The sequence below is a fragment of the Schistocerca gregaria genome, unplaced genomic scaffold (genome assembly GCF_023897955.1).
Source record: "Schistocerca gregaria isolate iqSchGreg1 unplaced genomic scaffold, iqSchGreg1.2 ptg000180l, whole genome shotgun sequence".
Taxonomy (NCBI): Eukaryota; Metazoa; Arthropoda; class Insecta; order Orthoptera; family Acrididae; genus Schistocerca; species Schistocerca gregaria.
Genome location: NW_026061730.1, coordinates 5,733,766 through 5,759,080, shown reverse-complemented (window position 1 = coordinate 5,759,080; position 25,315 = coordinate 5,733,766). Strand labels below are relative to the sequence as shown.

The window sequence follows — 25,315 nt, the reverse complement described above, 5'->3', positions numbered from 1 at the left end:
AAACGAAATAATGGCTGACATCAAAATAAGTGTCCAAGGAATAGAAAAGCAACTGGAATCACTCAACAGAGGAAAGTCCATTGGACCTGACAAAATACCAATTTGATTCTACACAGAGTACGAGAAAGAACTTGCCCCCCTTCTAACAGCTGTGTACCGCAAGTCTCTAGAGGAATGGAAGATTCCAAATGATTGGAAAAGAGCACAGGTAGTCCCAGTCTTCAAGAAGGGTCATCAAGCAGATGCACAAAACTATAGACCTATATCTCTGACATCAATCTGTTGTAGAATTTTAGAACATGTTTTTTGCTCAAGTATCATGTCATTTTTGGAAACCCAGAATCTACTCTGTAGGAATCAACATGGATTCTGGAAACAGCAGTCGTGTGAGACCCAACTCGCTTTATTTGTTCATGAGACCCATAAAATATTAGATACAGGCTCCCAGGTAGATGCTATTTTTCTTGACTTCTGGAAGGTGTTCGATACAGTTCCGCACTGTCGCCTGATAAACAAAGTAAGAGTCTACGAAATATCAGACCAGCTGTGTGGCTGGATTGAAGAGTTTTTAGCAAACGGAACACAGCATGTTGTTATCAATGGAGAGAGGTCTACAGACGTTAAAGTAACCTCGGGCGTGCCACAGGGAAGTGTTACAGGACCATTGCTTTTCACAATATATATAAATGACCTAGTAGATAGTGTCGGAAGTTCCATGCGGCTTTTTGCGGATGTTGCTGTGGTATACAGAGAAGTTGCAGCATTAGAAAATTGTAGCAAAATTCAGGAAGATCTGCAGCAGATAGGCACTTGGTGCAGGGAGTGGCTACTGACCCTTAACATAGACAAATGTAGTGTATTACGAATACATAGAAAGAAGGATCCTTTATTGTATGATTATATGATAGTGGAACAAACACTGGTAGCAGTTACTTCTGTAAAATATCTAGGAGTATGTGTGCGGAATGATCTGAAGTGGAATGATCATATAAAATTATTTGTTGGTAAGGCAGGTACCAGGTTGTGATTCATTGGGAGACTCCTTAAAAAATGTAGTCCATCAACAAAGGAGGTGGCTTACAAAACACTCGTTCAACTTATACTTGAGTATTGCTAATCAGTGTGGGATCCGTACCAGATCGGGTTGACGGAGGAGATAAAGAAGATCCAAAGAAGAGCAGCGAATTTCGTCACATGGTTATTTGGTAACTGTGATAGCATTACGGAGATGTTTAACAAACTCAAGTGGCAGACTCTGCAAGAGAGGCACTCTGCATCATGGTGTAACTGGTTCGCCAGGTTTCGAGAGGGTGCGTTTCTGGATGAGGTATCGATTATATTGCTTCCCTCTACTTATACCTCCCAAAGAGATCATGAATGTTAAATTAGAGAGATTAGAGCGCGCACGGAGGCTTTCAGACAGTCATTCTTCCCGCGAACCATACGCGTCTAGAAAAGGAAAGGGAGGTGATGACAGTGGCATGTAAAGTGCCCTCTGCCCCACACCGTTGGGTGGCTTGCAGAGTATAAATGTAGATGTAGATGTAGATATTTATTTATCTGTTATTTAAAAATACCAGGTGACAAGAAAAGTGGCACCCAGAATATTTGGGGACAGATTAACAAACTATGCAAGGAAGAGATTGCACCAATAATAATCAAGACCCTCTTGAACGGAAAAGGAGGCCTGTACAATATCAACACTGTAAAGAAGAATATTACATAAAAATGAAGTACTAGGCTAGACGAACAACTGCTGTCACATTCTGGGATTCTTATATACCCTACAGATATTGCAAGTATCTTCAGATTTCATACAAACAGTAGCTTGAGTAGCATTTACTGGTCTCAAATAGATTACTAATTAGTATGGAGATCATTAGGCCACTTGCTGTACTTGATGTTTTCCTTGTGCCACAGATTCCCACCTTAGAGTTGTGACGGGCTCCTTGGAAGAAGACGTTCTTGACAGTGCTTAAAAAGGTCACAGAACAAAAGAAACATGAGAATAGGGTATGTTCTAATCTGTAGCCCTGTTCATTGCAAATGTTGTCAAAATGTGCGTATCAAGCAGACAGAATTCTTTGAAGTCTTTCTTGTGTGTAAAAATCATTACAATATTTGTCATTTACAAAAGAAAAAATTTCTCTCATTTAGCAGACTGCACAGAAGCAGCCTGCTGTAGAGTTTCCAGCACTCGGCAAAAATGAAGTCAGTGATATGAGGCATACACGGTATACCCAGATGTCAATTTGGGGAGAGGTAGAGGTAGAGGGAGAGAGAGAGAGAGAGAGAGAGAGAGAGAGAGAGAGAGAGAGAGAGAGAGAGAGAGAGGGGGGGGGGGTGGGAGGAAGGGAGAATGGTGGCTTGTAAGACGATGACTTTTTTTATTCTCTATGAACTCTTCTACAGTTAATTGATGCATCTCTACAACATTCTTATTAGTATAAACCCCTGTTTGTACTGTATAATTTCTTCTGGGTCATATGCTTTTAAAAACACGTACTGAATAAGATTCTAGGTCAGGTTATCCAGGACATGGTTCACAATATTGCAGCATACATTCTTTGATTCCAAATGGCACACAGTTTTCTTGATTAATTCCTCATAGTTACCATCCTTGATAGCTGCTGCAGCCAACACCAGTTGGCCATTTTGATGTATTACGCATACATGAAATGAGTGTACCAGCCAGGATTAGGGAGAAAATAAAAACGAGTTTAAAAAATGAAAGAAAAGTAGCTGATTTTGGATTTTATTGCTTTCTTTTCAGATTGATGATTAAACAATTCATTATAAATTCCTATTACTGTACTATATTCAAAACAATAATCCATTCTTACAACTACTTTATTAGTGCCTCTTTTCATGCCCTGCCAGCAATGCACCTGAAAGAATCTTGTCCATCTGCCAGTTCATTTGGGCAAAATTAATAAAACATTTAGAAGACAAAAGAACTGAGAAATTAGTGAAGATCTACAAATTTCTGCAAGCTTCCAAAAAGTAGTTAATTGTACTTTACTCTCATGACAATTCTACATCAAGTTAGTTTCTTTTTGCTGGGAGTGTAATTGTTATTTTAGTTGCATTTCTTAAATTGCAAGAAAAGTTAAAACACAATATTAATAAAATAAATTCTTGTGACACTACAGATTTGCCTTCAGTAAATATTATGGCTCTCTTTAGTTCATATAAGGCTAACTATGTAACATTTTGTATGTCAATTGAATTTTCATATTAGATATAGTTGGGTTTTATTGATTTTTTTACAAAGGGTTTAAAAACGCAATTTTTTAGGGTAAGATTAATTACAACAAGTCTGGTACCAGCTGCACTACTTTGGCTTGAGTTCACAAAATTTTGAGAAGACCAATTCCAAAACATGTCTAAAAGTCATAAAAACACCAAAACATTAGGAATCCAATACATTTACTCAGAATATGAACAAGACAGTAATAGCAATTTATTCATTCTGATGTGAAAAAGAATTATTCCACCTGTGTTTAGAATTCTAATATTCTGAATTTTCATTTGTTTTATTGCTGCTTATTGCTTAAAGTTGATTCATACATAACTACACTTCTAGTTTTATGGACAGAAAAAAGGTTTCACTGATTTTTCTTTTTGTTTATTCATTAATATCACGTATGAGCATAAAAATATGTATGAAAAGTAATAACTGTGAGCAATTTTTTTCCAGTCATAGGCAGGCAAGAGTCAAAAATTAAGCTAAGTGCCTCTGAAGTTGAAAGGCTTCTCTTTTTAGATACAGAAAGATTATAAAGATTAAAGAACATACAGTTGAGATACAGACTCCAAAAACTACACAAATTTGGCACCCAAAACATTTACACCAAATTGGTAGGAGCATATAATTTGACAGAAAAGGCCCAAGGCTACCAAACAAAAAGCACAAGAAGACAACACAGTTGTCGGCCAAATCTGTTGATTAAATTGTGAATTGTGACTGGTTAAAGATGGGCTCTCAAAATCACACAATGAATTTTCAGTCATTTTTGTAGTCTTACGGCTCTTGCAGTTTGCATTTAAAAATGTCAAAGATAATGTCTTCTAATTCAGCACAAAAAGTTGTTTAAGTGTACAAAAGCAAGGGCTTGTAAACTGAAAGTACCTTTCACAAAAGTTATCCAAAGTTCACACTTTGGCACGTGTGTATGTGGTGCAAACTCGGGAACCCTATTCATGAGAGGCTGTAGAAATGAACCAAAGGAGATATGGAGCTGAATATTAGTACATATCCATTGAAGACATTGTGGAACCTTCCGATAAAATTTCATTACATTCACAAATGGTAAAGCAGAGACTTCCATTACACTTGAAATGGAATGAGCCAATTTTTAAATTGTCCATGTACTCCACACCCTAACAAAGACTATACAGGTGGAGCAGAAAGTGCGCTGCAGTCACAAACAATATTCTTTATTTATTCAGAAATATATTCTGTTAGAAGTGATTTTAAGGTGGAAATCAGTTTTTAAGCACCAGACGGTGCTTCTCTCTGTGTATGGGAGTTCGGAGGAATGATGATGAGACAAAAATTGAGGTTACAGGATGATCCAGGAAATGGGATGGGGGGAGTGAAGGTGGAGGGGAGAGATGTATTGTAGGATCACAGGTAGATGGAAGAGTATACCAAGTAAGGCTGGGTTCAGTACTAGTTTTGAGTTGGTACCAAAAAAGTGTTTCCACTTTAGGGAGGAGAGTAGGTCTTTAAGAAGCTCAGAATGACTGAATTTGTGAATGTGGCAAAAGATAAGGCCCTTTGAAATGAGGCTTTTGGAGGAGAGGTTCACTACTATGTTACAGGACTGTTTAGGTGCTGGGTTCGGTAGGATGGTGGGCGGGAGCTTGTGAGATTGTAGCATATGTAGTTGTGCAAGATGGGATCAGGCATCTATTAACTGATGTAAAGGAGGTTTGACAGAGGTTTTTGTAGTGGTGCTGGATTGTGGTAGTCCAATATAAGTGTACAAAGTGAATAGACTTTACAGTTTTTAAGGTGGCACTGGGCATGCTGCTCTTGTTCCTGCAGTACGTGTGTTTCAAATTTGGCATTGTGATGCGGTAATTGGTACATCAGAGTGGAAATATTTTACAGGCAGTGATGAGGTAGTGAGAAAATGTTTAGGACTCAGTTACATATTGTGTAGGGCTGAGTTGGTGAGGGCTGTGGAATGAATTATAACATAGAATCACTGTGGAAAGCTATTTGGGAGCAATTCCACAAACTAAGCAGCAACACAGAAACAGTTATGTGGGAGTGGGTTCGGTATAGGGGTAGGGAAACTTTTCTGTATTTACACAGATGGAAGAAACAAAAATGGATTGTCAAGAAATAAAAAATAGTAACAGAGCATTAAAACATATGGGAATATTCTGAAAACTGGAAAAAGACAAAACCAGATTAAGTATAGCAAAGGAAGGATAAAGCTACATGAAGCACAGTAGTAAGACATCAAGATGTAAATAAGACCAATAAGAAAACTGGATGAGATTAAAATGAAGACAGGAATAGAAATAAATAATAATACAATAACAGTGTGAGATGCATGTTGGTATGATGGTATGAGTGGAGCAGGCAGCAGTTGTAAATGGGTTGGGCATGGTCAGTATCTTGCCTTTTCGTTATGATGCACTGTAAAGCCTGTCACACAGCATAAAAGGTAAGAAGACACAGTGCTGCCAATGTATTACCAATTCACACGGGTCCATACTGTAACCTATAGCAAACAAAAAGTGAGATACCAACTGACCTGAATTAGGAGTTAACATAAGACTAATTTCAATTAAAATCAGTGGCTTAACAGAAAGGTTCATTTTCTTCTACCATAAAACAAAGAATGAAAATAGTCATCTACAAGCATCACGGCAATAAAAATATTCCTCAGGATGGATGTATTTATGTGTGACATGATGTGGAATTCACAAACTGATTTAGTAACTGATTTGAAGTTTTATTTTTCCCAGGGCATTTTAATGCACTGGAAGCTACTGACGCCAATAATTTTTGGACTGGTTGCATACCAATCTCTGCCCACCAGGTCTGTTGGGTGCTATGAAGGTCACAACTGTTGCTGTGGCAGAACACTGACATTTCCTTGAAAGTGAAGGTTTCATTCTTATTTTTGCCCTCACTAGTTTCAACACTATCTGATTTTTAACAATTAAAATCTTAATTTAAATATAAGATGAATAAAAGCCAGTTGTCATGTCATTTCCTTTTTCATTTATTATAAATACAACATACCAGTCATCTTAAAGAGCAATAAGTTAAGTCTTCATAAATTTCCTTCTTTTCCTTGTAGTACATTTACTAAATTTAGCATATGCTGCTCTATTTAAAAGGTTTAATTTCACATTTTTGTAGGAAAAAAAATCCTTTAGCCTGTAGCACAGAATTGCTCGCTGAACAGCTAGCTAATTAATGCATCAATACCCATTTGTGACACATCAGGAGGGTAACAAGTTGTATATCTGGGATTCTATCTGCTGTATAGTTTGCTTCTCAGTTAGTCTTACTAGGATGATTAGGGTGTGTGAATCCTGTATGTGGATGCACGAGAAGTTGGCTGTGGTCCGCGAACAGCTTGAGGCGCTTCTGGCTGCAATGGGTCACCTTCAGACTGCTGTCTCAGGGTACAGTGGTAGTGGAGAATCTGGCGTGTTGTATGGGACACCTCAGGTGTCACTTGTTCTGTCCATGGGCTCTGCTAACCAGGCACCTTCTAGTGTACATGATGTGGTGGATTCACCCTCACCGCAGGATGATTATACAAAAGCTTCGAGCGCATCTGCTGCCTGGCTGTCTGTTAAACCTGAAAAGAACAAAACGATGCAGAAGTTAACCTTTTTCCACATGCGACTATTTTGGGTTGAGAAGTGAAGGGAATTATGTTCAAAGTTCCATTAAATTGATAACTTTAGCAGACAGCAGAATTGCGTTTAAAAAAAATGTAGTAGCAAATGTAATAGAACATGCGACATCCCATCGACAGCGCACTACGCTTACCGTTATGCTACTAGCTGTGACCTAGCTACAGCACCTCTGGAAGAGAATAAAAGTTCCTCCAGAACTTCGACATTCCACAGTGCAGTGAGATAATGCATATGGCCGGATATAGACTTCTGAGAGACAGACAGTTACAGCATTTCTTTTGCACTGCACGATGGTTTCAACAAACAGATAGCGCAATAGAGTAGCTCAAATGGAAAGGAACACTTCCTATTTAAATTTCTGCATCCTACACTGTTGGCAGTTCTGTGTGGTGCCAGTTACGTTATTTTATTTCGGTGATTACAAAATAGAGTCGAATGTATGCACTGGGTAGCCAAGGCAGCTAGTTCATGGCAATTCGGTCAACCAAGTAAATGAATGTACCGAACACCCTGCAAACCACTACAGGGAGCCTGTGTGTCAGAATTCTCATCTTGTGTGTCGCTACGGTGTTATGATAGGGAAATGAGTAGTACAGAAGTGGGTGTGGTGGTCTGTTGGTCTGACAATAGTTTCAAACGCTGTTGGTCTCGGTTCGATTCCAACTTCTGCCGATGTTTTTTTTATAGGGAGAGGCAGATTCTATTCTTTTCTGGCTACGCCAAGTGAAGAAGGTATAACGGCACTGTGGTCTGAAAATCACATTAAACATGATATTCCTTCTCTACCAAGTAGACGTTAGGTGGAACCACAATAAAGTAAGTAGTGGCGACATGTTGAAACTCTATCACCAGTAACTTTTCCTGTACTAGTTATTTATTACTAGTGACGAAACAAACCCTGTGTATAGTCACTGGACAATTATTATGTCTTTGATTTGAGCTTCTGTATGTCGATAAAATTGGTTCTGAACTGGCAATGCAACTCAGACCGCCCTTAACGCAGAATTTGATCCCTTCATGACAATACAGCTCGACTACAACTTGTTGTTTGTTCAAAACTGCAGATTCCTCTACATCTCCACATATTGCGCATGAGTGGGTTGGAAGCTTGGCCCAGCACTAAACTTTTCACTATGTATTCTCAAGCATTTTCATTCGTTGTCAACACTAACGATATCTTACTCCCAGTGCGACACAGAACTATTTGCGAGATCACTGTAAATTCAAGGATGTCATTCCAAGCTGCTGGTGGAGAAAAATTCGTTAAGTGTCGTCTCTTTGTGTGAAGTCAACAACGATATGTTTGGGGTTCGATTCCCAGTCAGCACTGAACACTTCATCATATTATTTCTAGTTCAAACATGCTCACATGTCACTGCTGGTGTAACAATCCCATACTTAACAGCGATATGTGCAGGGTTGGAGACCTGGAAAGGAAAAACTAATGTCTAGTCATCGTCATTTCATTTAATACATCTAGCTTCTGCCGAGAAAATCCGATATGTCAAAGTTGATTGAACTTCAATAACAATCCGTTTACATTCTGGGTTCGAATCCCTGTCCAAAACAAAGCTTTGCCTCACTGCATTGCAAGCAAGTTACTTGTGAAGCAGCAGTATTTAACATCTCTCGTAGTTCGTTAACAGGGAAATTAGATGCTGGGTAGGAATTCGCGTCCGTTAAAAATGTTACATTATGTAATTTAAATTTGATATTTGCTAACTGATACTGTCCAAAAATGAGGTATATCACTCTCTTTATGCCTAGTCAGGAATGACTGTTAATTTCCGTCAGCCACGAAATCTTAGCCTGCATGATTAGTTCAAATGGCTCTGAGGACTATGGGACTCAACATCTAAGGTCATCAGTCCCCTTGAACCTAGAACTACTTAAACCTAATTAACCTAAGGACATCACACACATCCATGCCCGAGGCAAGATTCGAACATGCGACCGTAGCACTCACACGGTTCCGGACTTAAGTGCCAAGAACTACACGGCCACCGCAGCCTAGCCTGCATGACCTGGGTGTGAATCCATATGCAGAACGAGTCGGTTCGTCGTGTCATTTGAAGTTCATACATATTCTCAACTATCTGCTAGTGCATAACGTAAATTTTTAATGACATTTTGTATTAAATAATAAGTATGGTATGGTACTTTGAAGAGGAAATCATGAATACGACGAACGTACTACGTGCATTACCTATCTGACGTAATAATGAGAGTGCTAACATTTCAGGTATGTCAGTTATTGCAATAAATGAGAGCTTACAAGCCTTAAGGACAGTCTTATCCGTGATGAGGTGTTCCCTGATATTTTTAGTATCGTGGTATTACTTTACATCCTGAGTTATTGCGATACAGAGCAGTGTTTTCTAGCGGCGACTTGTTGGAACCATTTTCAATAGTCAAACGACTGTACCAAGGAGCGATTAGAGGACCTGCTAGACAGCTGCGTTATGTAGGTCGCATGGGAATCAGGTGAAATGCAATTCAGGTCGTTCGGATACATTTGAGCGCGACTGTACATAAAATCAGAAGTCAAATATCAAATGTTTTCAGCAATAGCGAAATGCTGGAACCTTAATTGACGATAGAATTGTTTTTGCCTGACTGGGATTCGCACCCAGCATCGAGCACCTTCGTTTTCTATCCAGGAACAGACGATAAATAGCTATTGCTGGTTCACCAGTAGCGAGATGAGCGCATGTTTAGCTAGACATCAGGCGACGAAAAGTTCTGTGCTGAATGGAATTCAAACCCCGCACACGTGGTCATGAAGAAACTTTAACTATTAAATTCTTTTCCAATATTAGCTAGGAATGGCATGTTTGTACTTTCAATGATGTGATGGCTAGAACTTGAATCCACAACATGTTGTCATTGGTGATTACAACGATCACAACGCCAAACACAAATCCGTTTTCACCAGTAGGATGGAGAGGAATGTTTGAACTTGAAAAGATGTAAGGAAACTTTTGATCTAGTAATGTTGTGATAAAACGCTCATCATGTGGCTGTGAGTTGAAACGATCACGTTACAGCTGACAACGCACTAAGAGACGTTGAAAATGCAATTATTTTTCACCAGTAGTTCGGAGTGCACATGCTAGGGCTTGAAATGAAATAATGAATATTTTGTGCTGATCAGGATTCGAAACCAGATAGGTGCCTTTCGAGGACGCCTAGAAGAGTTTGCAATCTTCGGGAACATAGTGAAATCGAATTCTAATCCCAGTCCAGCACCATAATTTTCAACGTCTCAGCTCAAATAAAGTAAGACCCTTGTGAAGTTACATGGCCATTGGTTCATTAAATGAAATAAGTTTTCTAGTTTACGACGGTTGCTGGTGACAGAGTCTCTGCCTTACGGGGTTTCTCCATCTGTCACAGCTCAAACGAATGCCCTGTTGGCAGCGAAGGGATGTTATCTTTACTGCGGATATTGAACTATGGAGCTTACTGGTGTTCTGCACTTGGCCTTACTAGGGGTGAGGGAGAGCTACTTCTGTGTGTTAAAAATCTACACCTGACGTGAGGTGTGAACCTACACGTTTTACACATCAACACAAGATTAATCCACCAGACCACAGAACCCCCTGCCAAGCAAATAATTATGAATTGCAGAGTATTCATTTAGATGTAGATGCAGATGTCAAGGGACGCGTAACAGGAAGGAGGGCGGTATCTGGGAGTGGATAGAAGTGCAGAAGTGCAAAATATAACGTGAAATGCTAGCAAAATATTGCTTACTTAGACGTGTGCCACAGTTCGTTTTATCTTAGGACCGAGAGATAAGGAAGGACTGTTCTCAGAACGAATAATGGGTTATAGGGAAGGGGATATCAACAAATACGGTTTCATAGGTGGTGAGAGGAATGATAGAGAGTAAAGACAGCAGCAATTAAAAGAGAAAATGTAGCTTAGTTGGAAACCACTAGATTTGTTTACAAAGTTTTGGGGGAGTGTAATAGAACGGCACTTGAGGCGATAGTGTCAGAGAGAGAGAGAGAGAGAGAGAGAGAGAGAATAACAACGGTTAAACATAAATGTTCATATGTGTGTGAAATCTTATGGGACTTAACTGCTAAGGACATCAGTCCCTAATCTTACACACTACTTAACCTAAATTATCCTAAGGTCAAACACACCCATGCCCGAGGGAGGTCTCGAGCCTCCGCCGGGACCAGCCTCACAGTCCATGACTGCAGCGCCCTAGACCGCTCGGCTAATCCCGCGCGGCGAGTAAACATAATATGAAATCGTTGGCGTATTGTGTGGAGGGCGATGGGTGTATTCATGGATGGAGGGGAAGAGAGAGACGTATTTGAAATAACAAAAACTACTGTGACAGAGTCCATCTAAGCTGATTAGTTTGTAAGTATGTAGACATGGTATTAATGAAATCAAAATAGAATGTTTAACAAACTGTATATTCAAAAGAAACCCACTTGAATTAAAAGGACAACTCAAAGGAAAGCTAACCCATATTGTATCTTTTCTGTTGCCACGCGATCTTCCACAAGCTTCCAATGAGGAAAAATGACGAAAAAGAAGACATAACAAAACATTTTAAGAACTCTAATATTTTATCCAGAATACTTCATTATTTTGTACTTCTATCACGCGTCTTGGCATAGAATGTATAAGCCTCAGGACGTAACAGCCTGAAGAAACAACTTCCTTCCAGGCTTCCAGGACGCAGTCCCAAAGAGCGTCTGCAGTAGTTGGTTGGTTTCGTGGCCAGTTCTCTGTTAATGTTCTGGTGACCTCAGCCCACATGTTTTCCGCGGGGTTCACATCAGTCGCCCGTGGCGGCCAGTCCATGACGTTGACGCCAATCGTGGAGAGCCGCTCCTGAACAAAGGCAGACTTGTGAATGGGAGAATGGTCCTCTTCCAATGTGACGTCCCCTTCTGCGTACAGCATTTTCACTGACGGAATCATCAGATTTTCCAATATGTGGACATACTGCACGTTCTCCAAAGTACCTTCTATCCTGTGAAGAATTCCCGCCTCTCTCGCAGAACTCCAATCCCAGCAGGTAACAGATAGCTGGCCACTTCTTATCGTCGTGGTTACATATTCGCGTCGATGGCGAGTCCCATGCGGCCTGTAAACGATTTGGTGACCGTCGTTATTGGTGGAAAACACCTTCTCATCAGTGAAAATGACGTTGCCCACGACGCCCTCAGATGGAGCTCCGAAAATGCTAGCCAGCTAGCTCTTGATTCATGGTGGATCGTCGTGCATGCAGGCCAGCGTCCCTCAGCCTTCGGCGAATTGTCTCACTGGAGCCGGGGAAGTTGGTATGCCGCCGCAACTGCTTCGCGTTCAGAAAGGGATTTTCTCTGCTCCTAGACACTAGATCCTTGTCGTCCTGCTGTGAGATCGCTCTCTTCCTGCCTGAGCCAGGAGCCCTGTTGGTGGTGCCTCTTTCGAGGCAGATCCTCCACCATCTCGTTGCAGTGGTATGTGGTACGCCATACCGCCTGACAGCTTCTCTGATGGAACATCCTCCTTCCTCAATGAGAGCGACGACTCTACCTCGGCCGGCCGAAGTGGCCGAGCTGTTCTAGGGGCTTCAGTCTGGAACCTCGCGACCGCTACGGTCGCAGACTCAAATCCTGCCTCGTGCATGGATGTGTGTGATGTCCTTAGGTTAGTTAGGTTTAAGTAGTTCTAAGTTCTAGGGACTGATGACCTCAGATGATAAGTCCCATAGTGCTCAGAGCCATTTGAACCATTTTTTGACTCTACGTCGAATAGACCACTCCCAGTGAGTCATTACGGCAGACAGCCAGATGTGTATTTCTGCTTGCCGCTCTTATACTGAGAGGAGGTAAACATATCTACGTCAAACGGAGAGGCAGAGGCATGTGGTGCAGCTGTGCTGGCTCGTACCGGGCTGTTGGCCCACCAATGCCACCGCCAGCTCGCTCACTTGCGTCTCGCCTCAGCCAGCCTGGCTGGCCCGTAGCTTGCGAGCCGCAGTTAGTACAGACCCAGGCCGCAGGGCCACGATCACCCCTTGAAGGATCAAAAGTTACATGTAATCTACCCAAGTCTGTAGTACAAACTAACGCAGCTACAGCTATTATGCTATAACATGTGCAGGCACACCTACAGTTGACGATTTATTCAAATATTTGACGAATAATACTTTCAAAAATACATTCATTTTAAACATAGCTACCACAAAATATTTCACCTAGCTACCAATAGCATGACGCAGGAAACTATACTATCTTGTAAGCGCTGTGCATTAGATGTAGCCTTAAGAAAACCTGTATTCAGCTACGACAACTGAGCGGAATGTAAAAGTAAACGGGTTTGGCGGTAGCTTCTCCAAATAATAGTATATACCTAGTACATAATACACGTTTTGTGCACTTATAACATGTTCTCAGTGTCTCTGAAACAATACGTACTGCACGACGGAAATTACTTTCTGCTGAGGCACTTCACTTCATTTACATCTCAATGATACACGGCTACTAGACACCATTGCTCTTTACGGCAGTCAATGAGCTTCTAAATTAACAACATAATATATCAGATATTACGCAACACGTTACTAGGGATGAGTAAGGCCTTAAGGTTTGCAGCTAAACATGCTACTCCAAGCTACTACTGAATATGAAGTTGATCATTAACGTGTCTTCATAACCATGTGTGCGGCGTTCGACTCTCAGTCAGCATAGACATTTTCGTCACCTTATTTCTAGTTAAACGTGTGGACATCTCGCTGATGGTGAACCAACATTGGACATTTCTCGTCTGTTCCTGGTTAGACAACGACGGCGGTAGGCACCGAGTTCGAATCCCGGTCAGGCAATGCAACTTCAGTCGTTATTTAAGGTTCCAACCCCACTACTGGTGACAAGCTGTGATATCTACATTCTGATTTTATGTACTTATTCAACAATCCGATTAGGTGCTGGGTTTGCATCCTTGTCGCCAGCATTACATGATGGCATTTCAATTTTAAACATGTGCACCCTTTATTCCTTGACAATGCAACAGTATACAACGTCTTTCGAAGTTAATTGTCAAGAAGGTAATAGTCATGTCAGGGTTCCTGCTTTCGTACAAACATTATCGTCATTTACGTTTAAGTTGAGAATTGATAACTGATACTGGTGCAAACGTCAATATTAGACGTCTTTTTCTGCCTAGTGATCGAGTCTCGATAAGGCACAAAGCTTTGCTTGGCTAACAATGGCTTTACATTCTGGGATGGCATCCGGATCCAGAATGAAGACGTTGGTCATGCCATTTAAAGTACAAGTTCGTGTACAAGTAGCTTTGTGATTCGCTGTTAATGTTGGGATTTCCGTAGAGTGGTTGCCGCCGTTAATCACGTTTTCTTTTAACTGCTTAGTATTACATAAAGTTAATGCGAAACCACTCCCCATTGAACATTGAACGACGTTTAGCATGTCTTGGGGAAACCTTTTAGACAGCAAAGAACTTGTTTCCAATTGCCGTACAACTTTATAAATCCATATACTGTCTCAAATATTTAATTGTGCCTAAGGATTACTGAACGATTTATGTGACAAACCTAGTTGTCCCATAACATTTGAAATGTCACTTATTGTAATTAAGTTTAGTTTACAAACGTTCAGGACTGTCTGATCTCTTCTGTACTATCATGGTTTTACTTTACATCTGGACGGACTGTCATAAAGACTGGTGTTCTCTAGTAGTCTCTAGCGGTACCCATTGTGTGTCTTACAACGACTGTACTGTAGAGGGTTGCGACTATGTGCAACACAGATATGTTATGTTGGTTGCATACATTCAGGTGCAGCCTACACGTTGGAATTCAGGGGTGACCCACTTTTTTTGCTGTACATCAAGAGCCGTACCTGTGCAGTGTTACTACGCAGCACCGCCTCGTGCAACGTTCGACATCAGTAACAGGCAAAGTACTTTATTTAGAAGTGTATCACAGTATGAACCATCCTTCTTCAATCAGTGGAATATAAGTGTTAAATGTACCTATGAGTTTAACCATAATTTTCCAATTTCATTTACCTCAGTAGGGTCCTTACCTAAACGAATTTATTCCGAGTATTCTGACGTTTATTGAAGTTTGAATAATAGTAAATTACTGGCAATAGTATTGTTTTGGTAGTAAATTCTGAAAATCATTATTAAATACTAAAGTTTGCACATATCTGCTTAAGAACCACCGCTTTGCGTGACCATGAGGATAAGTTTTCAATAGCATTTTTGAAATAAAGGTAACATAATTGTTTAACTGCAACAATCTTAACAATATTTGTTCGTGTTGCTTCTCCATGTCAAAGAAAGCCAGACAAATATTGGTGTTAGTTAAAGGTTAACAAATAAAAGTCCTAAAGAAATGTAATCTAGTTGTGTTAAATAATAGTTTTGGTCATATGAATAATAGCTATAAGTTTAATATTTTTTGTATCCATGTTGAAACATGTGTGTGTCTTCTTTAAATAATTACTGAAGTATAGTGCTAAATTGCATAAGTAACAGAAAGTGGGATTCATAGTACTTACTGCCAAGTGACCCAAGTAAATGGAAATTAAGTGGTTGTGTTTCAGTTACATAGTAAGTGAAAGTAGTTATTTATTCAGTGTCGAAAGTTGACTTCTGCTTTTTGTGAGGACACTGTGCCCGATTAGGGCTGGTGGCCGTTTTATTAAGCGAAACAGTTTATTGTTATAACAGGCTTTCTCTGATAAAAGGTTTCCAAAAGTAATTATTCTCACTGCTTTTCCCACAAACTGTATAATTCAGAGAAAAATAGTTTGATAACTTACCATTAGGTTGAACACGGTTAAAAGCACTCTCCGAGAGTCGATGGTTTGGAGTGTGCCTGTCACTACTTACCACACAGTTCTGACATTCCGAATCGCGGATCTTCCATCTTTACAGTGGTAGAACTTAAACGTTCTGGTACCGTATTGACGAGAACCTGAAAGAATCGTTGCACGGTACACATGAAGAAAGAACTTTCAGGGTTTCTCTTCAAAATGACATACGTATGATATCTGTAAAATGTTTTGTTCTTGTGCAATAAATAACAAAGTGTTCCTGGACTTTTATCAGGGTGTATAGGTGCACAAGAAAAAAAAATGTTCCCGGATTTTTCAAGGATAAAAATACACTTTCTCCCAGGTGAAAAGAAGCTTTCTCCATGTTAAGTGACAGTATATTTTCCCTTATCAATCCTTTGAATGGTTATGGTTTTATACATGGGGATTGAATTTGCTGGCACTATATAAAACGAAACTCAGGGAAAAAGACAAGATTTGGAAATATCTTTCATGTGCAGCAACATGCATGCTGCGTATTTTCGTATTACAAAAGTATGCATTGGAATTCCACCAAACATCACATGTTACTTTCCAAATCATTGAAATCAAGTTTGCGATGCGCTTTTGTAAGCCAGTCATAGCTCATGTCACGTGACCTCGCCAGCCGATGACAGCAGATATTCAGAGCATAGGACACGTGATGTAGTCAGCCAGCAGCAACGTCACTGTTAAGTAGCTCGAACACACAAACAAGGAAAGTTAATAGTTTACATTAATATATATGGTGTTGCTACAAGAAAAGCAAAGCTGTCACATATAATATTGGTCTCTAAGGTTAATATGCTGCAAGAGAAGGTAAGCTTTCGCATATAATGTTGATCTTTTTTGTGTGTGTTGCATTTTGAGGTACATCACACAAATGTGCCAGTAAAATTTTCAATAATGAGATAAATGTCTGATCTTCAGGGTTCAAAATTCCTTTAAATGACTCATCATCAAAGAGTTGATTTTTAAGTGAGTCAAACGCTACTTAATTTAATAAATTCATGGCACATTCTTGCACATAGTTCAACTTACGTAGAAGGATATTTAGTTTGAAAGTAATGCTTTTCAAACCACTAGTCGCAATATTTTCCCGTGACCTGTCAGAAATAGGTTTGTTTCAGCAGTTGCCAGACAGAGAAAATAACAGGCGACACAGCTATCATAACATAGGAAGCCCGTATGTGCGTACGTGTTATACACTGAAAGATCATACATTATGCCATAAAAGAAACAAGACATTAACATTAGTAGGTACTCCATGAGCATTGGAATTTCGTGAACCATATTAAAATGTGCACATTTAAAGTGCACACTCGTATGTCCAGATTCCCAATGAAGTAGACCTCAACTTGATATTAAGCTTTTCACTGTGGTTTTCATGATGTAAATTTTCTTGGAGCGCCAGTATTGTATTATATCATATACGGTTCTTAATTATGGCATAATGCCATATGTGCTAGGGGGAAAAAAAGGACGTGAAATGCAGGCAACAGTTGAAACTAGCCAGCAGTGTGGAATTAAACATTTCGTTTCAAATACATTGACTGCCACTGCAGAAAAGGTTAATAAAAGCCAAATTTCTTTAGCAAACAGACAAAAATAACTTCATTGTTCCACAAGGCGATTAATGCTTGGCTATCAGAAAGGCAGAAATAAAATAAAATCTGAAACTAATGCCATATTTCAGCCTTCCATAATTATGTGAATGTATTTTAATTCACTTGATAGCTCCCAGCCACAGACATCCGTTTTGTTTTGATTCGACGTGAGAGTAAACGAGTGGGAAACAGCAAAATCACTAAATGTAGACACGGATCACGTGGAGACTACCCACCACCACTCTACTCTGACTGCTCTGTGCATCAGCCCCAGATCTACGATATCTGCGGACCGGATCAATACTAAAAAAATCGAATTTTCCAAATTATGTTCATCTTGTAGCGCATATCTTTCTGAAAAGTCTGAAACATAAAACATGTGTGTTGGAGGAAATGTAAGACATATTATTTGGTCTTAAGTATGCCAAAGTGCAGTGCCACGCCTCTTGATAAATCATTCTTCTGACGCATATCACTGTATTTCGCTCTGTGGAATTGAAACGTGTATATTTTGTAATGGATGCCATCAAAATATTTTCATGTCAGTGGAAATTGAAATGTCCTGTGGGGCCTCACCTGTTCCCAGTCAACCAGTTTGACAGCCTGCCCCTTTTCAAAAAACAAAATCTCACAATTAATAGCGGATGGGATTTTTTGTAACCAAGAGAACAAGCACTCTTCAGAAAATCTGAACTCTTTATTACCTATTGGCTAATAACTTGCTGTTTTGTGTGACATAAAATTAAATATAGGATACATAAAACCAATAAAGGCAAGAGATAATCAAGAAATTATGAATTTCTCCATTAGCTCCTAGCATTTGTTTCTCTCTAATCTCACTACAGCTTACATGGTGTGCTTTCCTTTCTGGGAAAGGATCTACGGTATTACCTCATAAAAGTTCGTGAAACATTTTGCTACATAACAAATCAAAATGTCATTATCTAATACTGAAAACGCTGTTAACACAAATAATACCGAACACTGGTGTGGTTTCTCGATCTGATTACATCTATTTTGTCGCTGTCTGCTAGATAAAACAAAATAGGCCTTTCTAATATGTCAGCAATATAATTCACGAAGAAATAATATCAAATGGCTGTTATGCCTACTACAAACAAAAAACTTAATGTTTGGAAATAGTTTCACTTTGATTCATATGCACCAGTTTCTCAAGCATGAGACCGAAAAGTAGTATTACAAAATTTTTATATGAATTTGGGGTCGTCTTATTCTCCCATAATTTGTCACCCGTTTCTTCTCCTTCCTCGTTCCACAAACAAACTTGTCACCACCAATTCTGTAGCTATTCCTGCCATTGTCAAAATTTGTTCGCTGATTAACTTCACTAACGCTGCCAGAATCACAGGTTAGATTACCCGCAATTATTTTCTGGTTAGGCGTTTTACGTTTTTGTGCAACACGTTTTCCATGTTACTTCCAGAATAGAACTTAAGTGGCTGCTAGACGAGAACTGTACTACTGGTCCTTACTAGTGTAGCGATATGGACAAAAAATTTCTGTCAAAATTTCATTTCCTTGGATACACAGAGAAGACAATACATAATCTTTCTCACCTGTTATTCCTGACAGTTGTTTATTTCCACTCTGGTAGTCTGAATCTATGGATTTCTCTAGTAATTATAACAACACTGATCATTCACAAACCCAATCAACCACATAATCAGACAGCAATTGGCATTCATCTGTTTGGCTTTAGTCCGCTCAGCTCGTATAGCCCTGTCCCGTCTACGGGAAGTTTATTTCTAGATGCGATGAGACATCACATACACTATGCATGCATTCAAAAATCAACTTATGATTCAGTCAGAAATCAACTTAAAATGTGTTCAAAAATGTTCAAAATCCAATAGGGATGCGTTTCAAAATCATATGAATTATCAATAGACAAACATGCAATGAATGCTACGCACTTTGTGATTCAAGTTTTTTTTTCCTCAAGAATATGAATTTGGCACCCCCTTTTCCCGGTAGCGTCTAGCTGCTTGATGAGACTGCTTGCACAACTAACATCCACATTCCTGTAGCCAGAATCAGGAGAATCTACTACTCAAAAGCAACTCAACTGCACATGTGCATGAGCCTACTCGTAGCTGCTAAAACGAATCTAATGTAAATAGTTGTGACTTCACGCTCATTGGAGGCAATTTTTGTTGTTATGAAACATTGCATAGTCTTCCTAAAGCCTTTGACACATTTTGCATTTGGCAGACACTTGCACAAGCACTGTGTGTCGTCATTGTATATGGCGCATTTCCTCTGCAATTTAAGTTATTTTTTTTTTCTCTCATTTATCTTTTATTGTTGAAGTATTATTCTGCAGTAGTGGGGTGCTGTAATATCCTTTGTTAGAGTATCGGTTCTTACCAGTCAAAATTACAAAAAATTAACTGTAAACAATGAAAAATACCTGGAATTCTAAAAAAATGGGTTTTCCCGGTTTTCTCCCAGATGAAAAAACTTCCCGGGTCTTAACTGGATCTCCCGGCTGTCCCGGGTCGTATACACCTTGTTTATGTACGCTTGTTACAGTGGTAGTCCCCAACAAAACCTGTTACAGAGGAAAAGCTTGCAGCATTTTTTACAAGGATTGATCATATTTTCAATCACCTTGTCAAATGCAAATTCTTCACCATGCTCCAACTACTATCAGATTTGTGTAGCTATTAAAGATAGAGAAAAAGACAGCTTTTGTTGTACCCTGTGGGCATTGTGAATATCAAAGAAAGCCCTTCACCCCCCCCCCCCCCCCCTCCCCACCAAACACCCACCTCTCCGCATCCACAACATTTTAACATTTTGCTGATTTACTTTTAGGTTTAAAGCCAACCATGTGACTAGTATACCTGGATAACACAGTTGTCTTTTCAAATTAAGTGAGAGAACATGCAAAGTAACTAAAAGACGTACTAACCCATTTTAGTGATGCTAATCTAAATTTGAAATTAAAAACTGTGATTTTGCACTATCATGATTGCACTATCCAGGCCATATAATTTTAGCAGATGGTTAAGACTGGAACCACAATTAAAAATTGCAGTGAATGATTTTCCAGCATCGAGGAACATTAAAGAATTGCAACTGATTTCTTAGGTTAATAAATTACTATCACCGTTTTGTGGAGAACTATCCTGTCACCACAAAATGGCTTGCAAAATTACTAATGAAGGGAGTTGCTACTGCCTGGACAATGGGTAGCAGGAGAGCCATGTTAAAACTAAACGACATCCTTAAAAAGTGCACCTGTCTGGGGTTATTGACATTTTGCTCTACCTTTAATCTTTTTGTGTGATGCTAGCAATGTCTCAGCTGGTTGTATTTTGAGTCAGATACAAAATGGTGAAGAAAAACCAATTGGTTATGCTTCACGTCAGATGTAGCAGCTCTGCAAAATTACACCACCACACAAAATGAACTTCTGATTCTTGTTTTTGGCACCCATTACTGTCAATGTTACCTATGGGCATGACAGTTCACAGTAATTTCCGATCGTGCTGCTTTGCAGTGCCTTTTGAGTTTAAAGGATCCCAGCAGTGGACTTGTTAGATTGGCCTTAAAACTCTGTGAGTATGGCTACATAACCAGACTTAAGCCTGGAAAGTTAAATCAGAATCCATGTGCCTTGAGTACAAAAATTAAGATCCTGCAAGTAGATGATGTGCTTACTGAGGAATTAAAGAAGGCACAAGAATCCCGAGACTACTGGCAAGTATATACTGCGACAAAGTCATGAGTGTATACAGGGACATCGTAATGGGGAAAGTGCCATGCAGGCACACAGGACAGGCCATTATTGGTGGTCAAAATAAAATAAATAAATAAATAAATAAATAAATTAGGATATTATGTTCAAAATTGTCTTTTTGCACAGAGTGCAAGAAAAAAAAAACCAAATGTACCTCTTCAAACTATATCTGAGGTAGCTGGAACTTTCAAAGTCTTAGCACTCTATATTGCAGGACCATTTGCCTTAACAGTAAAAAGTAACATTCATTTTATCTGTCACTGACTGTTTCTCTCATCATCTTATTGTGAGACCCACTGCAGACATGGCCGCTGAGATGGTTGTGAGAGCACTGGTAACTTATTTTGCACTACAATCTAGAAGTCCAGAGGCCATTATAGCACACTGAGGGACAAACGTTACGGCCAATCTTATCATACAGTTATCTTGACTGTTTAAAATAAAGAAGTTAAGAGGTACGTCATTTCATTCTAAGAGTAATGGCGAGGTTGAACACATTCATAAAACAGTACCTAGAATCTTATCTTATAACATGATTAGCTTCCCCTCAGACTGGGATTGTCTATTACCATACGTGATTTCGTCATACAACATCAGAATACATGAAACCACAGTGTCGATTCCCTTTGAGGTTGTTTATCACCAAAAAATCCATTCAGGTTTCAAGACTTATAAGCTGTCACCTGAAATGAATTCCAGCAAAGTGAAGTACCTGTCTAAAAGATCAACATTTATTTCGAAGAGAATTCAGCAGAACAGTGCAGCTGAACATGGGGACAGCTCCATAGTTGAAAGGATGCTAGGATGCTGATATACCCATTAGGAGATCATGGGATGTTATGACAAACTGCCATGAAATTGGCCAGAACTAAGAAATTTACATGACCCTGCACTAGACCATTACAGATACTGTATTTCACATTGCCTGTCAATGTTGAATTACAGATCAGAAGATTATAGCTCAGTTTGACTGCTTGACCAAGTATAAAGATATATAGCATCTACTGTAGTGGATCCAGCAAATCTCAAAAATGTTTAGAACAGATTTTGGTATAATTTACATTCTGTTACCCCATCAATTTACAGTCTAGGGATTAAAAACAATTTTTATCTTACGTGGGAGATTAACTGATGATTCTGCTCTGCGTTTTCGCCTCGTGGCCTCTTCAGCCCTGTTTCAATCTTATTTACTCCTCTATATTCCACTACCTGCATCTACAACTAAATTGTTTTGTCACATGTTTGCATTATTTCACTACATAGAGGCATTGTCCCTACATAATTGTCTAGGTTGTCTGGTGTGGCGAAGTTACATTAAAATTTATGAAATTTGAAAATCTGCATTACCACACAAGTGCAGATTGTGAAAGCCAGTATCATGGATAAGACTAACGTGTTGTTAGGAAAAGTCTGCAGAAATAAGATCCCACTCTCCATGAACCAAAACACCTATTGTTAAGCCACCGCCCAAGAAGCACAATCCAGCACTGCTCCACATACCTGGCCTCCAAGTAGACATTGATGATACAGTGTAGTATCTTTACTTGTACTTGGGTAACACAATTCAGCACCTTATGTAGATTCCATTTCTTCTTGGAACATACTGAATACAGTTTGTCTCTTACACAACAAACTTGAATTGCCCCAGATTGATAGCTGAATTAACCAAATGTTGGTTCCACTTCGTAAGTATCAACTAGATATATGCCAACCCCTATGTCGTTCTGGTTTCACTTGTGTTTTCTAATCGGAATTTCACTTTCTGCAAGTACCAAGTAACACTGAATAGTAGTAGACTTCTTTTCAAAGCATCCTGTTGAAATACTCTGGGACATGAATTTCTGTTCTCAGCACAAATGAAAGAAATTTGAAATGTCGCTATCGAACGATTCCTGTCAGCCATTCCAAAAATTAGCTTATCTTTCAGTACACATCCTGTCTCATCACTTTTTCCAGATACTAGCAACAATGAACTGTTCTAGTCCTTAAAATAGTTGATGACACAGGAGCAGCAACAAGTCATTAGACAGAGCTGCCACATGTATTATAGAATCCACCAGCCAAATCGTTTATTTAACATAACAGGCCCAGTAGTGACTTCCACACTGCTTGCTATTGTGATACTCAGCATGACTCTATACTGCTGTTTCACACCCAAAGTTATGTAGCAAAACACACACAGCCACATCAACTTATCATGTTTCATGGCAATATCCAACACACTGTGTGACGTGGAGTGGAAAAGTTGAGATATAACACATCATTTTAGGGAAAATGATGAGTTACACTGTCTGTTCTAATATATGAAATATGATTGAGATGTTTCATTAAAAAATAAATACTTAAGTTTCAGACAGCAAATTGTGGGAGAAATAGTTTATTAATATTTGCAGGTAATACGGGGTATATGGGGGCAGCATATCTGCAAGATGGGATGACAAGTCCAGTGTCTCCACCTGGTGTGGGCCATTAGTTCTTAGAAGTCAAACTATGAGATGTGTTGCGACCATTACAGAATGGTGCTCACAATAACCATAGAGACAATATATGAGCAAAAACAAATGTGTGTTTAAACTGTCATTCTGATATTATTTCTGAATCTTACATTTTGCTTTGTCAAAATGTATTTTTGTTGTGCAGTCTAATGAGACAAGACATCTATAACTCAAACAATTGTAATATGATTGTGTTAAACATACCTTAGGGGAGCTATCTTCAATGTATAAAGAAGCTTTAATTTTCTTGGTCACAGATTCCATCTCTCTCTCACCTTCCAGCACTTAAGACACTGCAAAGGAAATGAAGTCCACTAAGATGGACAGAAGCACATTTATTTCGATCTGATCAGCAGGTCCTAATCACAATTACTTCACATCATAGGCGACCATAAAAACAATAATATTTACCATTACTGATCAATTCAATAGGTGGATAAACAATACCTCAAAGTTAATAAGATTTATTTTCCTGCTGCCACAAATTGTCATCTTGTAATTTTGAAATTGCTCTGAGCACTATGGGATTTAACTTCTGAGGTCATCAGTCCTCTAGAGTTTAGAACTACTTAAACCTAACTAACGTAAGGACATCACAAACATCCATGCCCGAGGCAGGATTCGAACCTCGACCATAGCGGTCACGCGGTTCCAGACTATAGTGCCTAGAACCGCTTAACCAGCCATCTTGTAATTTCACCTAGGATTGTTTTCTTTAATTAAACTACATGGTGTACATAAAGTCTGCGAACTCTTTCAATTATTTGTAGCGTTAGAACCAAACATTGTACAGATATCATACACATGTTACTTTGAAGAGAAACCCCGACTTCTTTTTTCTTTTTTTTTTTTTTTTTAATGTATACGGCCACAGCATAGTTTGGTAAGTTTGCTGATAGTCAGTGCTAGTCGCAAACATGGCCAGTTCAGGTACAGAGCGACCTTTCTGTCTGTCAGAGTTTGATGAAAACAGGTGGGCTACCACTGTTCAAAGATCTTTAGAACCACGTACAGTAAGAAGCTACCAACAAGGATGGCTATTTACCACTGGCACAATAAATTCCATTCCAGTTTCATCGTGAAGTTCGTGGGTACCTGAGCACGGAGCTGCCGCATCAATGGATCGGCTGTGCTACAGAAGGGGACAGCTATTTTATGAAATGGCCTCCCCAATCACCAGATCTTGCTCCGTGTGACATTTTCCTGTGGGGACACATCTGGTTTATGTACCGCCTTTACCATGTGAAGTAGCAAAGCACCGGGAGAGAATACGAGAAGCGACTCCCACAGTCGGTGATGTCATGCTGGGACAGGTATGGCAAGAATTTGATTACCATATTGACTTCTGCCGGGTCAAATGTTTGTAAAAAGAAAACTTTCATAATTGAAAGTGTTCCCAGACTTTATGTACACCCTGTATTATTATTTGGTATCTGTCTTGTAAACTGTTTACTTGTGTTACTGTTTCAAACAACAGTCTCTTATTACTGTGCTTATTTGTTCATTTGATATTGTTTTAAGCTATTTTTACAATTTGTTCATTAAATTTAACTGAATTTGATTACATCTACATCTACATCCGTACTCCGCAAGCCACCTGACGGTGTGTGGCGGAGGGTACCCTGAGTACCTCTATCGGTTCTCCCTTCTATTCCAGTCTCGTATTGTACGTGGAAAGGATTGTCGATATGCTTCTGTGTGGGCTCTAAT

General features: G+C 39.4%; 1 long non-coding RNA gene across 1 annotated transcript in view; it reads right to left on the bottom strand.

The window, feature by feature from the left end:
• Nucleotides 1-2,741: 2,741 nt before the first annotated feature.
• LOC126302908 (uncharacterized) overlaps nt 2,742-25,315 on the bottom strand; it is a 53,289-nt gene continuing 30,715 nt past the window's right edge. The window contains exons 2-4 of the long non-coding RNA XR_007553154.1: nt 23,810-23,898; nt 15,775-15,859; nt 2,742-6,836 (exon numbers count right to left, since the gene is read on the bottom strand). This is a non-coding gene — a long non-coding RNA (uncharacterized LOC126302908). The remainder of the gene's footprint in view (nt 6,837-15,774; nt 15,860-23,809; nt 23,899-25,315) is intronic.